The sequence below is a fragment of the Crocuta crocuta genome, unplaced genomic scaffold, assembly GCF_008692635.1.
Source record: "Crocuta crocuta isolate KB4526 unplaced genomic scaffold, BGI_CrCroc_1.0 scaffold115, whole genome shotgun sequence".
Classification (NCBI taxonomy): Eukaryota; Metazoa; Chordata; class Mammalia; order Carnivora; family Hyaenidae; genus Crocuta; species Crocuta crocuta.
In genome coordinates, this window is record NW_027530575.1 from 8,053,736 (window position 1) to 8,074,036 (window position 20,301).

Here is a 20,301-nt window from a genome sequence, read left to right on the forward strand (position 1 = left end):
CCTCCTGCCTGTGAGATACAATGATGAAGCAAGTTAAAAACAACAGCAACGAGAATAGTAATGACAATCACAGTGACAGTAGGAAGAGACATTGGTTAGCTATGAAGAGCACAGACTCTGGATCCTAAATACCTGGGTTCAAATCCCAACCCTTCTGTGTCCCAGCTGTGTGGCTTTAGGCAAATTACTAACTCCTCTGTGCCTGAGTTTTCTCATTCATAAAAGGTTCCTACCTCATATGGTTGTTCTGATGGCTCAATGAGTTCCTAATCTTTTTTTTTTTTTTAAGTTTATTTATTTTTGAGAGACAGAGTAGGAATCAGGGAAGGGCAGAGAGAGAGAGGGAGATACAGAATCTGAAACAGGCTCCTGGCTCCCAGCTGTCAGCACAGAGTCCGACACAGGGCTTGAACCCATGAATGATGAGATTATGACCTGATTTGAAGTCGGATGCTTAACCACCTGAGCCACCCAGTTGTGAAATATAAACATAAATAATTTTTACGTGAAATATAAATAATTTTCCCAGCTCTCTGGTTCTTCATGTGTGTGATGATTATCCCCATCTTGCAAATGAGGAAACGAAGGCTCAGAAAAGTTGAGTCAGTTCTCCAACGTCACATGGCAGAGACAAAGCTTGAACCCAAGTCTGACAACAAAGTCCCAAAGTGGGGGCTCTGTGACTGAATTTTCAAATCCATCCTTTTGTGCCTCACTCCGATCTGAGAGGCCTGATTATTTTTTAATAACATTTTTAGTGTTTATTTGTTTTTAAGAGAGAGAGACAGAGTGCAAGTGGGGGAGGGGCAGAGAGAGAGGGAGACACAGAATCCGAAGCAGCTCCAGGCTCTGAGCTGTCAGCACAGAGCCCGACGCGGGGCTTGAACTCACAAACTGTGAGAGCATGACCTGAGCCGCAGTCAGGCGCTCAACCGACTGACCACCAGGCGCCCCTGAGGGGCCTGACTATTGGTCCAGCGCCCACCTGTCTGACCTGTGATCATAGCCTGGGCCCAGGGGAAGCCCCACTGTCTGCACCAGTAAGGAGGGATGGGAGCACCCATTACCTTGACCAGAAGTGTCCTCTTCACGTGGTCCTCGACCCCATAGCCCACAACCCTGACCTCCACGTCCACTTTGCCAGTCTCAAGTGGGAGAAGCACAAAGGACACCGTCTTGGAAGAGGTGGGGGGCACGGTCACCACCTGGCGGGATGGGGCCTCTGGCTTTGACGCACTGCACAGTGCCTTCTTGTAGGGGAACTCCACGCGGACCTAGGGCGGGGGTGGGCAGTCAGGGTGTCCTGATGCCTGGGGAGGCCCAGGACGCTGGTCACAGTTCCCTCCCTGCCCCACCCTGAAAATCCTGAGTAGGTGACAGCACAGCATCGTGGTGCAGAGCATAGCCCTTGCCTGACACTCACGCACTGTGTGACCTCAGGAAAGCCCCTTCACCTCTTTGTGCCTCAATTTCCTCCCATCTAAGTGAAAAGCAATGATAGCAGCCATTTGCTGGGATTACTGTGTGTTTTCTATGAGAAAAATACCTCAGAAGCTTTTCAGAAGGGCCACTACCTTGATGGCCCCTTCGAATAATGGACACACTCCACCCTGTTTATAAAACACACTGACAGATGGTTTGTGGGCAGAGCAGGGCACAGGCTTCACCTTGACCTGACGGCTCCTGAAATTGTACAGCACGGCTTGGATCTGGATCTGCTCATTCCTGACCACGGAGGAGGGCAACTTGAGATCCACAAAGAAGGATTTCATAACTATCAGCTCAAAGGGATCTGAGATGCAGAGACCTACAGCCAAGGGCATATGTTGGCATTACTCAGAGGCCAGCTGTCCTGGGCTGAGCGGGGCCACCGTCCTCCCATCCCCTCAGCACCGGGCTTGTGGGGTCACCTTGTCCGGCCTTGAGACTGACAGCCACAAACTGCCACGTGGTGATGGAATCTGGCACAGTGACAAGGGTGCTGTAGGAGGAGAGGCTTCTGAAAGTGGCAAAGGTCAGGGAGTGGACATCAGTGAGTTTGTGCTGCCTGGGCAGAGCCTCTGCATTGGGAGGGTCACTGTCCAGGGGTCAGTGGGTCGCCCCACTGGAGACCATCATCACTAGAAGGTCATCTTTTGGGAGGGACCATGGGATTTGTATCGTCATACAGGGAGGTGCCTGTCGTGGGACTTTACTGAGGGCTCAGTGTCACCACTGGGGACATTGGCTATGACTGACTCCCATTGGTGCATGGAAGGGCCAGTAACCAGATGCTGGCGTGGGGGCCGCGGTCCTACCCTGATTTACTCTTCGGCAGTGTAAACTTCTTCCAGAGCCAACTCTCAGGGAACAAGGTCCGGACAGGCTGGTCCTCCATGAAGATGTCACCAAAGTCCTCGTCTTCATCGGCTGCAGGGAGTGGATGTGGGGCAGTGTCTCTCCTACATGTCTGTCCCACGGCCCACCAGTGGGGTTCCCCCCACCCCATCCCCTCACGGCTCACCCCATCCCCACTTCGTGCCCCTCGAGCGAGCCCCAACCCCTGCCTCCTGCCACGACCTCCTCACATGTCCCCAAAAGCAGCTGCTCCTCCCGGGCCTCCCGTGTCAGGGTCTCAGACAGGTGGCAACAGCTCAGGAAAGCAGCAACGCAGGCTGGCCCATGGCGGACGTGCCGGGTCCTCTCCTCACATGCCAGCCCCACGGGGCTCTCCCGGAGCCCCGCCTCACAGCACTTTTGCTCCAGCTCTGTCTTGAACTTGTTCACTGCGGGCCAGAGTTAGAGGGACAGGGGAGGGGCTGAGCGGGACCAGAGGAGGCTGGAACCCATCCGCCTCAATGCCATGCACATCTGGCCTCGATTTAGCCATAGCCCTGGCAGATGCTGGTTCTAGCACTTTGCCTGTATCATCCCTCTGAAGCCTCACATTGAACCCATGTGGTGGGTTCTGATGAGGGAGCTAAGCAACAGAGAGGTTAATTCACTGGTGCAAGGTCACACAGCTCCCAAGCGGCAGAGCTGGGACTAAAATCCATGTTGCTGTAGCTGATGTTTCTCTTTCCCCTCCCCCGCCTCCCCTCCTCCTCTTCCTTCTTCTTGACAGGGGTTGGTAATGCCATGTTTATGTATTAGAGACACCAATTCACATTTCTGATTTTCATCACGTATTTTTTAAAATCGATACGGCCCTGGGCGGCTCAGTAGGTTGAGCGTCTGACTTTGGCTCAGGTCATGAACTCATGATTTGTGAGTTCAAGCCCCACATTGGGCTTGCTGCTGTCAGCCAGTCGGTGCAGAACCCACTTCAGATCCTCTGTCCCCCTCTCTTTCTGCCCCTCCCCTGCTTGTGTTTGTTCTCTCTCTCAAAAAATAAATAAAACATTAAAAAATTTTAAAAAGAACCACAAAGTCATTAGCATTAGAAAAATCTAATATTCATATGCTCCATGCTTCCAACACCACTCAGTGCTGCCTCCCATCTTCCTTGAACTGCAGCCTCAGAACTTCTTGTTCTGGTCAACACCTTGGCCTTGGGGATGGCAGGTTTGGTAGCTATTATCCACTGACACTCAGCACCCATCTCTTTTTTTGCCTATTGACCCTCTTTTTTTTTTTTTAATGTTTATTTCTTATTGAGAGACAGAGACAGCACACAAGGGAGGAAGGAACAGAGAGAGAGGGAGACACAGAATCCGAAGCAGGCTCCAGGCTCCGAGCTGTCAGCACAGAGCCTGATGTGGGGCTTGAACTCACAAACTCTGAGATCATGACCTTAGCCAAAGCTGGACACTCAACCGACTGAGCCACCCAGCCGCCCCTGCCTATGTTCCCTCTTGTACCACAGAGCCTAGACATCTAGAAGCTATATTTTGCAGACTCTCTTGCTGCTAGGATTCTGGATGGGATTAGATTCTGCCACTGAGATGCTCTTGTGTAAGATTTGGAAGCTGGGAGAAGTGGAGACCATTTTCCCCACAGCAATGGTAGCTGATGGGTGGGCCCCAGTCTATGTGTGCTTCTGTTACGGGCACAATTCTCTACTTCATTATCTACCCACCAGCATCGCGAGAGATATTGCCAGTCGTTTTCCTGAGATTTCATGCATTGCAAGGACTGTGGTGAGGTGATGTTGGGTCCCAGCAAACAGCTTTTCAACCTCCACTGCTATAGTCCATCTATAGTTTTCAAAGTACCAAACTCCCATCATGAAATCCTTCCCTCTCTGCTTGAAGTATCTAGAATGGGTTTCGTTTTCTGAATACAGTAGGTTAAGGAGCCAAGAGGGGCATGTCCAGCTTTAGCTCTGACCTGCATTCCTCTTGGTCTCCAGCCTCTTCAGGGAGCGGCGGTGGCGTCTGGCAATGGGGCTCTGAGGGCAGTGCCAGTCTGGGAGTCAGAGAGAAGAATGAGGGGGCCATTGTCAAGATCATTATGGACATCCTTTATATTTATTGAGTGCTTACGGAATGCCCAGCGCTTTCTATGCATCATTGCACTTAATCCCATAGTCTCCTCATATTCAATATTCACCACTTAAAAGCTGTGCAATCTTCAGCAAGTCACTTAACCTCTCCAGGCATTAATTTCTCCAGCCATGTAAAATGGTATGATCGTAATTCTGTCAATGGGATCATGCATATAAAAGTACTTAGCACAATGTCAAGCTTGTAGTAAACAGAAACTATTATTGATGTCACCATTTATAGCTGAAAAAAGACACTCCCAGTTGCCCCTAGCGTCACTCTCCACCCCCACCCCCAACTATGGCAACTAAACCTCCCTCTGTTACATATCACTCAGAATGAAGACTACATTTCCCAGCCTCCCTTGCAACTAGGTGGGGCTACATGACTGAGTTCCAGGAAATGAGATATGAGAAAGTATCTCCCCCTCCCATGTCCCTTCATACTCATGCCGGGCATGAGGTCCTAATGAGGTACTGTCTTGGAATGTAGCAGGGCAACAAGCTAGAAGGAGCTTGAGTCCCAGAATGACCTCAGAACAGTTAATGAGTGAGAAATGAACTTCTACCTTGTTTAAGCTACTGCTAGTTTGTATCTCTGATACACATGGCCAAACCTATGTCTTAACCAACACATAGTGAATTATTTCTATTATTATCTCCATTTTATAGATGGAGAAATTGAGCCTCCAAGAGGAAATATAACTGGCTTATGGTAAGTGGGTGGGTCCTAGAGTTTAGTCTGTCTGACAACAAATCTCATGTTCTTAGACAACACTGCCCACCCCTTCCCCACGACCTCCCTTCCCACACCTGAGCTTGCCAGGGTGTCCATCCCCGTGCTTATCTTCAGGTCCAATCCAGCATCTTTGAACACAGCAAGTCTGTCTTTCCCACTGCCTGCTGTACAGCCAATGTCATGTTCCTCCACCACATCCCAGACCTGGGGTTTAAGAGAAGAACCTGGATTTCACGGAAGGAACAATGGTACACTGTAACTGCTGGCTCAAATATAATTCTCATACCATCTCACATTTATTGAGCTCTTATTACCTTTCAATCTCTATGCTGTGCACTAGCTCTTTGAATACTTGCAACCATCAATGCATCCCATTTTACAGCTGAAGAAGCTGAGGTCCCAGTTAGAGCCTCCAGATAACCTCTTGGCCCAAAGTCCACACATTCTCACCTTCTTCTGTGTAAGCCTGTGTTTACTGTTCAAGACATAGACAGCTTTGTCCACAGCCACCAGTCCCACTGTGGCCTCAGCATCACCTGTCACCTTCACTTCCACCTGGCTGTTGGGCTCCAGAGGCTGGAAGGGTCCTTCATTCTTTAAGCCAACCTTCAACTGAGCCAGGAAAAAGAGAGACGTCAGGAAAAGGGGTCCATATGCTACCAAGGGGCTTCCCCAAGTCTAATTTGAAGTTTATGCTCTTTATGGGTCTGATGGAACATCAGGAACTTCACCAGGCCAATCCCAATGCCATACATTTACTTGCATAGGCTACATGCTCTACCTAGGTTGAGCTTTTTTTTGTTTTTTTTTTAATTTCTGGGGGGAGAGAGAGAGAGAGAGAGAGAGACAGCGTGAGCAGGGGAGGGTCAGAGAGAGGGAGACACAGAATCTGAAGCAGGCTCCAGGCTCTGAGCTCGCTATCAGCACAGAGCCCAACGCGGGGCTCGAACACACGAACCGTGAGATCATGACCTGAGTTGAAGTCAGACGCTCAACCGACTGAGCCACCCAGGCGCCCCTAGGTTGAGCTTTTAAGGGCACATCCCATTTTCCTCTCCCCCGCCTCCAGACTCTATGTTTTATTATTTTTTAAAATTTTCAATGTTTACTTATTTTTGAAGAAGAGAGAGACAGAGCATGAGAAAGGGAGGGACAGAGAGAGAAGGAGACACAGAATCTGAAGCAGGCTCCAGGCTCTGAGCTGTCAGCACAGAGCCCGACGCGGGGCTTGACCCACGAGTAGTGAGATCATGACCCGAGTCGAAGCTGGACGCTTAACCAACTGAGCCCCCCAGGCACCCCTGTCTGTCTATGCTTTATGATGGTGATGTACAACAAGGAATTTGGCTCACCGTCCCCATGCATCTGTCATTCACATCTATCCATATGGAGTCAGCCACCAGTTCGGGGTCCTGACCTTTTGCCGTGGGCAGCAAATAGAAGGCCAGGATGCGGAAGGAGGGCAGCATCTCTGAAGTCACATCAATAATAGTTGATGTGTAGACACTGCCATAACTTCTTAGCTGATGTTTGGCATACACAATCTGGCCCTTACTCAGGACCTTGGAGACAAGGGAGGAATGAGAAAGGTAAGGTCAATCTTTTCTTGAGGCTGGATGTCCCAGCTCACAAGGGAGACCCACCTTCCCTTTGCTTCAGCCCCTTAGTCTGAGGCTACCCCAGATGGACCCCGCTTTCATATCACTGTTCACAATTCCTCCAAACCAGCTATCCAGGGAGGTTCCAAGGAAGGAATTCCTTGGCCTAGGTTTTAGTCCAAGCCACTCACCAGAATGGTGAAGTGAGTGATCTGGTTCTTGGTTGCAGGATTCTGATGTCTTGTGTTAAGGCTCAGTTGGATGCTCCTGCCAACCTCTGTGCCCAACGTCTTTACCTCAATGTGCAGGAAGTTCCCAGACCCATCCTGAGTCAAGTAAGGCCATGCCGTCATCCTGGCTGAAGCCTGCTCTTCTGGCTGGAGAGGCTCATCGGTTTCTACCTGGGAATGTGATGGGCAAGTAAATTCCCAGCCCTTCTAGCTAACACAGCCCCTCTATCCCTGCTCCACTAGGCTGGTACCAGGATAGGGAGCTGCTCCAGATCTGCATCTGTGTTGATGGTCAAAGTGGCCACTCCACTGGCTGAGGTGTACACTTTATGGTTTTGGCATCGGACGAGGACTCTAGAGGCAGGGGACCCATCAGGATTTGAGACGAAGACCTGAGGTGGAATCTGGGGTGAGATGAAGGACAGACCTGGGGGTGGCCTGGCACAAGAGGTGGAGTACTGGGAATCTGATTTGGACAGGACTGCCTTGCATAACTGTACAAGTTGTGCACTGAACAACACCAGAGGCACCATTCATATTAGAGTCTTTGTGGATGATACCCTCTCAAGTCTTGCGGTGTGCAACCACACATGGTGGCCCTGGGTGTTGGTGTGCTGGGGGGTAAAGGTGGAGAGAATTGGAATGAAGAGATGTGTAGGGTTTGGGGAAAACTTCAGTAGGATTGGCATCAAAGGATGTCTTTAGTTTTCCTAATGTCCATCAGATGTCTAAAAATCACCCAAAACGAATGCTTGTAAAAACAGCATGCTTGCTGTGCAAATGTAGCCTTGATATAATCCCCTGAGCACCACCTTCTAGGCTGACTGTGACCACTAACCACCCCCCCCCCCACACAAGGAAACTATGGAGACATCACAGTGCTTTGGGGGCACCTGAGTTGAGACTTGAGAAAGCCTTAGTCATGATGGATTCGTTCTCAAACATGAATTGTGGGCAGCAGGTGCGTCTGGTGTGGGTTTTTGTCTCATGAGAGGGGTCTGTTAGGGAAAGGGGGCCCTGAGTCCCTGGGTGGAGTAAAGTCAGACTCTGACCCTAAAGTGGAAGGGCATCCCCGGCTTGAAATACTGAGGTGTCCTGGTGAACTTGATGTTGTACGGGCTCCGGACGATCTTCACCCCAGAGGTCTCGGCCTGGACCATCTCACCCCCTGGAAAGACAGGGTGGCTGTGAGTCTACGGATGAGTGGCAGGGCTGCTGGTATGGGAGGCCCGTCTTTGTGAAGACAGGGGAAGACAAAGCACAGTCTCAGCTCTTTCCAGCCTTTCTGGCATTTTTGCATTTCTCTGGTGAGGAAACTGAGGCTGGGAGGTAGCCCATGGTCACATGGGTGGAATGTCCAGGCTGGGTAAGAACGGTGTCCTGACCTTAGCCAGCGGCTTGGGGAGAGGGTGGCACCTGAGGAGAACACGGTGACGTTGACAAAGATTGAGGCCCCAATGAAGTCTTCTTCTGGGCCTTGGAATGTGGACATCAGTGTGTCCTTCTGGAGGGAGACATGGCCCAGACCTTCAGAGATCTGCTCTCAGGGCAGGGGAGAAAAGAGGAGATGGTTTATTTTGGGGGGGGGGGATAAAGAAGAGTTGATGGAGGGCTAAGTTGGTAGACAGAAGTCAAGACTCAGTTACCTCCACTCTCTGCAGGGAGCTCTGGATGGGCACCCGGCGGGAATCCAGCTTCACCCCGAAGATGGCCAGAGCATGTCCATCCACTGGCTTATTGAAAATGTACCTGGGGGGTGGAGGGTCATCCCACTGGCCCTGAAGCACCCACACAACCTCATGTAGTTGCAAAGATGGCCTGTATGACCCCATGAGGCTGCAGTGATGGTGGTAAATCTTTGGGAGGGGCAGAGGTGGCCTCTGGACACTTAGATGGTTTTACTGTCAATTCGCACAACCCTGGGAGGTGACGAGTGTGCCTGTGCAATCTCGTGGACCTTCAGAGATGGTATGAATCCATGAAACATGGTGCAATTCCATTAGGTGGGCAAGATGGCCCGTACAACCCCAGAGACCTAAGGGATGGTCTCTACTACCTACAAGTGGAAGATATGGTCTGCACAACCTCATGAAACAATGTATTTGGCCAAGAATATCTCATGGGTAGCAAAGAATGCCATCCTTAAGTGCTACAGAAGTGCCCTGCTTCTGTACCCATTCAGTTTCTTGGTATTCTTGGTCCTCTGGCCAGGTTGGGGATACGGGGACTCACCGGGCCTGGATGTCCACGCCCAGAGCCTCATTGTTGAGGTAGAAGAAAGTCTTATTTGGCATCAGCTGGACCTCAAACGATGGGAGCACTGGGTGGAGTAAAACCAGTGGACACCCTCAGTACTTTGCTGCTTCCCCTTGCCCCCATCTTGTCCACTCTTTCCTCACTGACACTGGCAATCCCCAGTACCGGAACACATGGCCCCGTTCACCAGCATCCAGGTTAGGCCCTAGCGCACAGTAGGTGCACCATGAGACTTCCTTTCCATATCCAGTTCCCATTCCGTCCATGTCCCACCTCGCCCTGCCCATCACATCCTGCTCACCATACTCCCTGACATCAAAGGCCGCCTTGAACTTCTGCTTGGCTGCACTTTGGTAACTGGCTTCGATGCTCCAGGTCCCAAGGCTGTGACACAGAGAGTTAGGAGAGATGGAGACTGAGAAGGAGAACCTCCATCCCTCCGTCCATAGGGCTCCGAGCAGGGCACCTGACAATTTCTGGGAGGTTAAAAGAGCTCGCGAAGAAACCTTCCTTGGCCAGCAGATCCTGGGTGATCACGGTGATCCCCTCTGGGTTCTGTGGGGAGAAGGGGTGGGTGGTTCACCAGGCTGTCAGCACGTGACATGACCTCAGTGTATGGGATCCACCTTCCCATGAGGAGAGGCCACCTTGATGTCCAGGGTGAATGTCCTGGTCACAGGGTCCATCTTGTGGTCCACAGCAAACACTCGGTATTGAACTGGAAGAAGAGGGAAAACTCTGAGTGTTGGACAGAGTCCGGAAAGGGAGGTAGTCATCGGATCGTTTGCAGTCGGGGGACTTTGGGTAGAGGGAGACCTTGGAGGTGGAACACCTCAAGCATTGCTCAGAAGACAGGGAGTGGGATCAGCATCTGCCTAGGCCAAGTGCCCCGGGGGCTGTACCCAAGTGCTCAGGGGTGTAGATAGTCTTGTCTGTCTGGATGAAGATGTAGCCAGCGTGGGGAGCCACCAGCACTATCTTCTCCATGAACGAAGAGCCCGAGGTGGGTGCCCAGCTTGCCCGGATGATGACATACTGCTGTCCTCCTTGTGGGGGGTATACCAGGCTCTCGGATATCTGGGGAGAGATGCCCACACTCCTCAGGCTCTGCTGAGGTCTCCAACCCCGGGAGGAAAGCCCTGGGCCAGATCTTCGAGAAATAATTGAATGGGTCCCGTTGCTACTGCACAAGGACTTCAGCCAAGAGAGGGATGCAATCCAGTCCAGGCCACCAGCAGAGGGCGCCTTTTATTAATTCCCACAGAGACATCATCAGAGCTAATCCCCGCCCTTCTTGGAGCCCAGCCTCTGGGGACTTTGGATTTCTAACTGGACAGGACGTGAGAGGAGCAGTAAGTGTATCTAAACCCTGCATCGATTCCCCAGTGTCCCTCGTGGGGAGTCCCTCTAGAGTCTGCCCCTCTCCATCCTTGCTTCTGACCCAGAGCCTCCGTTTGCAGCCACCCATTCTGGCCTGTCACCTACCATCACGGATGCCTGATTCATAAAGTGGTTTTCCGGTGAGAGAATGAGCTGGCTCTTAGCCACCATTGTCTTCTTCTTGGGGAAGTCCCATACGGTGAGGTTCACCTCGAGGGTCCCGGTGAGGGGCTGCCTGGAGTCCGAGTGAGCCTGTACATGGATGTTCTCAGGGCTGCCGACCCGCAGGACTCGGGGGGTCACCAAGATGTACCTGTCAGTGGACACGCGCAGGGACATGGCGGCGACCCACGTGGGGGAAGCTGCAGCAGAGAGGCAGGGCCCCAGGCAGGGAGTCGTGCAGACAGCAGGTATGCAGGCAGCCCCTGAGCGCCCTCAGCTTCCCGCACTCACAGTGGATCAGTATGGGCAAGAGGGGTCCCCAAGAGAAGCAGAAGCAACCCCACAGGCCAGGGGAAGTCCATGGTGGGGGGAGGCTGATGTGTGCGGCCACAGGCCACAGGCACCTGTCCTGTTCTCCTCCGCACCTCTGCTCTGTTTGCCTTGGCCTGGCCTGGCTGAGTTAATATCTAAACAGACGTGGGGAGGGAATCCCCATAAATCCAATGGGAGAAGAAGAGGTTGCTCCTCCCTTTCCAGCCAAGGCTCCACGGAGGGCAGGGACAGCTGCGCCAAGATGTATCCCAGGGCGCCTGGGGGGCTCAGTCAGTTAAGCATCTGACTTCGGCTCAGGTCATGATCTTGAGGTTCTTGGGTTCGAGCCCCAAGCTGGGCTCTGGGCTGACAGCTCAGAGCCTGGAGCCTGCTTCACATTCTGTGTCTCCCTCGCTCTCTGCCCCTCCCCCGCTTGCTCTCTGTCTCTCTCTCAAAAGTAAATGAACATTAAAAAAAATAAAAGAAGGGGCGCCTGGGTGGCTCAGTCGGTTAAGCGTCCGACTTTCGCTCAGGTCATGATCTCGCGGTTCATGGGTTCGAGCCCCGCGTCGGGCTCTGTGCTGACTGCCAGCTCAGAGCCTGGAGCCTGTTTCAGAGTCTGTGACTCCCTCTCTCTCTGACCCTCCCCTGCTCACGCTGTCTCTCTCTCTCTCTCCTAGAAATAAATTTAAAAAAATAAAATAAAATAAAAGAAGTATTCCAGCTCCCCACTTTGAGGCCTGAGTGGTGGTGGTGGGGTTGGGGGGAATTGTCCTTTCCATGACCCATGAGATCTTATCTTAAAGCCTTTCCCTCTACCAGCAAGGAGCCCAGGCCTTGAGCGTTGGGAGGGTGGACTCAGAGCCTGCTTAGGATTGACTGTTAAGGGCAAGAAGAAACAAGATCGTCCCTGTCTCTGCCCTTGTGTAATTGTGAGTTGCTGGGGTAGCTGCTCAAACAGGGGCTGTACAGGCTTTATATCTTCATTTCCCGGGTCACAGGCATGAGCAGCCATGGCAGTTAGCCATCTGCCCCCAGGACCCGCCATAAGGGAACCTTCTCAAAAGTGCACAGGTCAAATCCTCTCGCTGGGCTTCAGATCTTTCTGCACAATTACACTTGGTAAATTGTGGCCATTGTCCATTGTTCTTAAATCATGCCAAGCTCTCTGGGCTCCTTTTTCCAGAAGGCAAATTATACATATTGAACCAGGGACACAAACACATCATGCTTGAGGCATTCCTGGAAGAAGGCTTTCTCTGTCCCGAAATAATTTTCACTGCCCCTTTAATATGCCCTTTAAAGACGCTGGAGCCACTTTGTGGTCCTGCCTCTGACAAGCAGACGGGGGCTGCAGACAAGTTTGTCTGGTTCTTCATTTCTCAGCGAAGCCAATACTGCCAGCTTAGAGAGCCTGGGAAAGCCCAGATCTTCCACAAACAATGATCATAAATATACACTTATCTAACAAAGATGAGGTAAGTACTTACTATGAGCCCAGCCCCTTCTTAACATGCTGGGGACACAGCAGTGACCCAAATGCCTGCCGCTGTGGAGTGGACATTTACTGAGGACTTGCATTTCCTCCTTAAACTTCACAGCCTCTTGTTAATTAGGTTCAACCGTGCTGGCTTTCCAGACTCTACCTTTGCAGAGAGCTAGAAAACCAGATGTGTTAGAAACAAAGGAGGCAACATGGAATCTAATCATTTATTCCTCTGGCATTTATTGAGCACCTACTGTGTGCCAGGTGCTGTTCTGCATGCTTTGTGTACGCTGGCAGAGGTCTCATATTTATGCTGAAGTGAGAATTACCACCTATTGTACAGATGGGGAAGCTGAGGCCTGGTGGAGGTAAGCAACTTTCCTCTGGTCAGGTGGGTGAGCCGTGAGGCTCTGGGTAATACTCTTGAGTCCATGGTCAACAATCTCTTATGAAGCAAAGAATCAACAGAATCAAATGAAGACTGGATCAGGAAAGCAGGTGAGACCTAATTTGGAAGGTTCTAGAACACTGGCATCCATTTGGGCTGGCGTATCCACTCCACTGCTGTTCCGTGCTCTCTGGGAATCTCCACTGGTTCTGTTCAGCCCTCCCTCAGCTGGGCATGAGCTCTCCCCTTTCACGTCTTTGCGCCCACACCACGTGTCCCCGTCCTCTCTCTGTCCCAGGGGCTCCTAGGTGTCCAGAGCAAGGGGTTGTCCAGAGGTGAAGGATGACAGGGACGCTATTCTCAGTCTCTCTCACCTGTCTGTCCAGTCTGGGCTCCCTGTTACCATAACAGTATCTGTCTCCTGAGTGGGAACTCTTATTTTATTTTATTTTATTTTATTTATTTATTTTGAGAGAGGGAGCACAAGCAGGGTAGCAGGGGAGGGGCAGAGAGAGAGGGAGAGAGAGAGAGAGAGAGAGAGAGAGAGAACCCCAAGTAGGCTCTGCACTGCCAGCACAGAACCTGATGCAGGAGTTCGAACCCACGAACCATGAGATCATGACCTGAGCCGAAGCCAAGAGTCAGATGCTCAACCGCCTGAGTCACCGAGGCGCCCTCCAGAGTGGGAATCCTTGTCAGGTTAGCACATCTGAGGCTTTTGAAGCATTCTCAGGCGCGCAGCAACCTTGAGTTCCGGTTTTGACTGAGGTGGGGGGGAAGGGCTCAGGAAGGGAAACACTGCCCTGGGTACCAGTGAGCAGCAGAAAAGATGGAAAACACTTTGAAAATAAGTGNTGCATCTCATGAAGAATAGCATTTGCTCAGTACCTAATAAAATACATAAAATAAATCAGCACCATTTGCATGGCCAGCCTTGTTGTAGGCGCTGGGGACACCGCAGGGAACAGGACGGAAACCCCTTCCCCTGGGGTGTGGGCATTTACTGTAGCTGCGGGTCACCTGGACCGTCCCTTTGAGTCCTCTCAGCAATCTAAGGACCCCCTGACCCATTTTGCAGATGCAAAAATCTAGGCACCAGAAGGTGAAGTGTCCTGCCCGATATGGTGCAGCTAGGAAACTGGGGCACAGGGAGGTTAAGTGACTCGCCTTAGGTCACACAGCAAGTTAAGCGAACCTGTGTGAGAGGGAGCCGGAGAAGCGTTCAGGGTTGGCTTGGAGACCGGCTGTGGGTTACACCCAGGTCGCAGTTAACGGTCAAGTCCAATGTTAGCCACGCGAGGGCGCCAGCGAGCCTCCGGCCGCCCGGGGAGCGCTCGGCCCCCTCCCGCAGGAATGCGGGTGGTGGAGGGAGGGGACGTTGGCCGCGCGCCCGGAGCAGCTGCCGCTGCCGCTCGGATTCCGCCCGCCTTCCCCTCCCTGGGACCCGGGGTTTGCAGCAGGGAGGCCAGGGCGGGAGGGACGGCGTTGCAGGGAAGTGTGGCCTCCGTTTTCGCCCCCTCCTCCTCCAGGCTTCCAGCCCAGAGCTTCCCGGGAAAGGCCGGGCAGGATCCAGGAGGCAAGAAATAATACAAATACCAACATTTCAATGAACGGCTGTCATTTATGAAACACTTAAGTCCTGGCACTCAGCAGGGGCTCTCTCGCCAGCAACGCGTCCATTTCACAGATGAGGAAACCGATGCTCAGAAAGGTGGCGTTTCTCGCTCAGGTAGGAGGTGTCAGGAGCGTCTTAGTCCAGATGAAGCGGCCAGGACCCACTTTCTGTGTCAGCCTAGGCTCCTCCGCCAATTCTCGGTCTCGAGGGCTTCTTGGTCCCCAAGCCTTCTGGAACTGGCCTTGCCTCCCGATCCCTAAGGACTTGCACCAGATGCCTCTGTCCTCTGGTCCAAGGAGGTCTGGCTGGCAGTGAAAAATTTCAGGGGAAGCTTGTTGCTTGCTGGCGGGGGTGGGGTGGGGGTGNTTGGGGTTGATTACTGGGTCTGGAAGCTGTGATAGGCGCCCTAACAGCACTGACAGCCTGACCAGGGAAAACTGTCAGTGGAAAACCCCCAAAATAAGCAGCGAGGAGGGCCCAGAGAAACCACCTAACCCATCCAGGCTGGGGAATCAAAGAAGGCATCCTGGAGGAAGCCATATTTAGGCTGAGACCTGAAAGTCTGAAAGTCTCAGGAAAGTAAGAGTAATCTGGTGAAGAGTTAGGGGTGGGAGGCAGAAGAAGGTTTTGTTTCAAGGGGAGGGAACAGCTTATGCAAAGTCTGGGAAGGTACAGGGAACACGGTGATTTGGGGAGTCGTAAGAAAAGAGTCTTGAAATCCTTATTAGGCTACAGAGTCTCATTTTTTGTTTGTTTGTTTTTTAATTTTTTTTAGTTTATTTATTTATTTTGAGAGAGAGAGAGCATGAAAGCCAGTAGGGGAGGGGCAGAGAGAGAGAAGATCCCAAGCAGGCTCTGAGCTGTCAGCACAGAGCCTGACGTGAGGCTGGAACTCATGAATTGCGAGATCATGACCTGAACTGAAATCAAGTCAGATGCTTAACCGACGAGCCACCCAGGCGCCCCAGACACGAATTCATTTTGATGCATTAATTTACACACCTATTCTTGCGTTTGTCAGGTATTTGGGTATCTATCATGTTCCACATACTTTAGTAGGGGCTGGGAATGTGGTCGAGCAGATGACAATCTCCTCCCCAGGGAGCTGGCATTCAAGTGGAGGGAGACAGGCAAGAAACATAACTTTTATGTATGTCAGGTGATGACAAATAAAGCAGGTTTGGGGGATAGAACGACAGGGTACTATCTTGTGGCCTCTCTGAGAAGGTGAAATCTGAGCACCTACATGAACTGAGGGAGGGAGCCATGTGGCTATCTGGGAAAAGCGTTCTAGGCAGATGGAACAGCATGTACAAAGGTCCTGAGGTAGGAATGTTCATGGAGCATTTAAGAAATAGTAAGGAGGTCAGTGTCTTCAGAAGGAAGCAGGTGAAAGGGAGAGAGTAGGAGATAATTTGAGATTATTAAGGATCAGAACATGTAGGAGGCCTTGTAGCTGTGGATTTTGAATCTAAGTAAGAGGAGGAACCAGTGGAGAATTTTGAAAAGAAGAGCAACAATATCTTTCTGTTTTAACAGGATTAGTCTGGATAGGTCCTTTCTTACTCCGACCTGAAATCCAATGGTGACAGTGATGAAGAGGATGAATCATTCCATGACATAAAGATAAGGCCACGTTACATCACAGAAAAGTTGAAAAATAGGGATAAGTGCACTTCATATTACAGACCTCCTAATCTCCCTAATATGTAAAGAGTTTCTAAGCATTAATAATAAAAATATAAATAATCCAGGGGCGCCTGGGTAGCTCAGTAGGTTAAACGTCTGACTCTTGGATTCAGCTCAGGTTGTGATCTCACCATTCGTGAGTGCAAGCCCCACATAGGACTCTGTGCTGACAGTGCAAGGCCTGCTGGGAATCTCTCTCTCCCCCACCTCAAAAAAATATATAAACAGGGGTGCCTGGGTGGCTTAGTCGGTTAAGCATCCGACTTTCGCTTAGGTCATGATCTCGCGGTTCGTGGGTTCGAGCCCCGCGTCGGGCTCCGTGCTGACTGCCAGCTCAGAGCCTGGAGCCTGTTTCGGTCTGTGACTCCCTCTCTCTCTGACCCTCCCTTGCTCACGCTGTTTCTCTCTCTCTCTCCTAGAAATAAATAAAAAAACATTAAAAAATTTTAAAAATACATATATAAACAGCCCAGTAGTTTTCCAGTAGAAAAACTTGAGCAACGTGCACCTGGGTGGCTCAGTTGGTTAAAATCTGACTTCAGCTCAGGTCACGATCTCACAGTTTGTGAGTCGAGCCCCGCGTCAGGCTCTGAGCTGTCAGCACAGAGCCTGGAGCCTGTTTTGGATTCTGTGTCTCTCTCTCTCTCTGCCCTTCCCCCACTCGCACTCTGTCTCTCAAAAATAAAAACGTTAAAAAAGTTAGAAAAACCCGAGCAAAATGTGTGATCGGGACATTCATGAAAAATGAAACACAGAAGGTTCTTTGACATATGAAAAGGCAGCCTTACTCACAATAAGAGAAATGCAAGTTAAAATAAGAGAAATATGAGATACTAATTTTTACCCATTAGATCGGCCAAAATTTAGAAGACTACTAATGCACAGTGTGGTGAGGCTATGAGGAAGTGACCATGTTAACATATGGACACCAGTCCTTCCCAATAGAGATGAACTCGATAATGTTCGTAAAAATTGCAAGTGCATAGTTTCTTTGGCCAAGTAATCCCATGAGAGGGACACTTGCACGTGTGTGAAATGATGTATGCACACAAGGTCGTTCATTGCGGCCGTTTATATAATAGGAGAAGATTGGAGCGAGCCCAAAGATTTATCAGTACCAGTTGCATCAGTTACTGTCCATCTACACAACGGAATATTTTGTAGCTGTGCAAAAGACTGAGGATGTCTGCTTGGGCTGATAAGAAAACACTTCTAAGACATATTATTCAAGGAAAGAACTAAAGTTTGCATTTAGGTATATGGTGTGCTGCTTTTTGTGAAAAAATCAGTTTTTCCATTATATATATATATATATTTTTAATGTGGTAAAATCTGCACAACATAAAACTTCCCATTTTAGCCATTTTTAAGTATAGGGTTGAATGCTACCAAGCACATTCACATCACTGTACCACCATCCCCCCATCCATCTCTAGAACTTCCCGTCTTCCCAAACTGAAAGTCTGTCCCCACGAAACACTAACTTCGCATTCCCCCTCCCCCAGCCTCTGTTAACCACTGTTTTACTTTTTGTCTATGAATTTGCATATTCTATGTACCTTATGTAAATGGATCTTGGATGTATGTACCCTTTTGTGTCTGGCTTATATCACTCTGTTGGATGCCTTCAAGATTCTTCCATGTTGCAGCAAGTGCCAGAATTTCCTTCCTCTTTAAGGTTGAATAAGATTCCTTTGTGTGTATATACCACAGTTTGCTTATCAGTTTTTTCTTGTATAATCAGAAAGAAAATCTGGATATCACACCCTGTCTCTCTCTCAAAAATAAACAAACATTAAAAATTTTTTTTAAAAATGAAAGAAAGAAAATCTGGATAGATAACTCTATCTAGGTGGGGGGGTGTCAGGAATTGGGGAGTTGAGGGAAAGAGGAAGGCAGGAGAGTTTTTTTAAATGTTTATTTATTTTTGAGAGAGGGAGAGAGACAACGTGAGCAGGGGAGGGGCATGGAGAGAGGGGAACAGAGGATCTGAAGCAGGCTCTGTGCTGACAGCAGAGAGCCTGATGTGGAGCTTGAGCCCAGAAGCTGTGAGATCATGACCTTCGCCAAAATTAGACACCCAACTGACTGAGCCACCAGGTGCCCCCAGCAGAATTGTTTTTTAAAATATTCTTTTAGGTGTGCCTGGTTGGCTCAGTCAGCAGAGCATGTGACTTTCAGTCGCAGGGTTGTAAGTTCAAGCCCCACACTGGGCATCGAGCCTACTTAAAAAAAAAAGTTAAATATATACATATGTGTATATATATTGGTTTTTATTTTTTTAAGTGTTTTTCTTTTTTTTTATTTCTGAGAGACAGGGAGAGAGACAGTGTGAGCAGGGGAGGGTCAGAGAGAGAGGGAGACACAGAATCTGAAACAGGCTCCAGGCTCTGAGCTGGCAGTCAGCACCGAGCCTGATGCGGGGCTCGAAGCCAGAAACTGTGAGATCATGACCTGAGCCAAAGTCGGATACTTAACTGACTGAGCCGCCCAGGCGCCCCTATATATTGGTTTTTTAAAACACCGACATTTTATCTACTCAAAAGCTGTTTTTAAAGATCCTCTGGGCTGTTGCGTGGAGAATGGATTGTAGGGGGAGCGAGTGCAGAAGCAGGGAGGGGGGAGGAGGCTGGTGCAGTACTCCAGGTGAGAAATGATGGTGGCTGGACTAGGGTGGGGGCCGAGAGGGTGTTGCGAAATGGTTGGTTTTGAAGATATTTTACAGGTCAAGTGGACAAGATCTGATTAGCCGTGAGGTTATGAGAGAGAGGAGGTAGAGATGACTCCAAGAGTTTTGGCGTGAGCAATCAGGACAGACTTGCCTCTAAGATGGGGGGAGACAGGACGGAGGGGCAGGTGTGAGTGCAGAAACCCAGAACCAGGGGTTAGCGCTTCAACAACTTGTGGGGCTGTTTCTGTCGGTCAGCAATAGCTTGCAGCTTAAATGTAGTAACTCTCCCCCCCTCCCCTGCTTTTGCTTTTATTTTGCCATCTGGATCGCTAGTGATTCTTCTTTATATGCAACAGAAACTGACTCAGGGTGATTTAAGCTGTAAAGGAATTTATCCAGCAGTTGCTGGGGGCTAATGAAATCACCAGCCTTGGAAGATGGACGGGGGCAAAGTGGTTGGTGCAGGGCAGGAGCTTAAATCGTCCTTCTGAAGCCAGTCGGCAGCTCTGGCTTTCCGTGACGATTTCGGCAATGCCGCCCCCCTCCCCCCGTCCCTCCTGCACCTCCGGTTCCCGATCCCTCTTCCTTTGAGGGGGGGGGGCGGTGTTTCTCAAATCTAAAGCCTGTGCATCTGCTGAGTGGAATCGCGGTCACATGCTCACTTCCGTAGCTGAGAAGGGGGTTTGGGGTACTGTATGCGCCACCTGTAAAGAACTACTGAGTTTGGCTTCACGTATGGTGACCATGATGACTTTTCCTTGTCGGCAAGAAGATAAATTTGTCTTTTAAAATAATTTCTTTACGGGAGGTTTTTTTTTTTTTTTCTTCCCAAACAAGAGAATATTGGACCTAGAATTCAGGACAGTAGAAACTATAGGGATAAAGGCAGGCAGCAAAGATCAATAACGTCCCAAATGTGGAGTCTGATGGTGGGCTCGTGGGCCTGCGTTTTGCTCCCCTGCTCTTTTGCACACATAACGTTACGTCAGTCAGAGTCCCGGGTGGAAAGAGATAGTACACTCAAAGCGGGTAATTTGGGGATCAATGAAGACAGGGACGATTGCAAAAGTAGAGACAGAAGGTGGGCGGCTCTGTGGAGCGCAGTGCCTTCCTGCTGGCCTCTGTGGGGTCCTATGGCCATCTTTAGCTGAAAAGGACACAAAGGGGGAGTGGCTCTCAGAAACTGGAGTTGGGGCCTCAGATAAGAGATGCTGTAAGCACAGTGACCCCCACGGAGGGAGCTCTCGGGGGACAAATACCCCGGCCTTTCTCCTCCCAGCCTCTCTTCTCCCGCTGATGCCTCACATTGGCTG

At 50.4% G+C, this 20,301-nt stretch overlaps 1 long non-coding RNA gene across 1 annotated transcript; it reads left to right on the forward strand.

The window, feature by feature from the left end:
• The first annotated feature begins 14,417 nt into the window (after window positions 1–14,417).
• On the forward strand, window positions 14,418–16,410 carry LOC144234691 (uncharacterized). The gene is made up of 2 exons (XR_013336040.1): window positions 14,418–14,742; window positions 16,168–16,410. It is a non-coding gene; the product is annotated as an uncharacterized LOC144234691 (long non-coding RNA).
• Window positions 16,411–20,301: the final 3,891 nt, after the last annotated feature.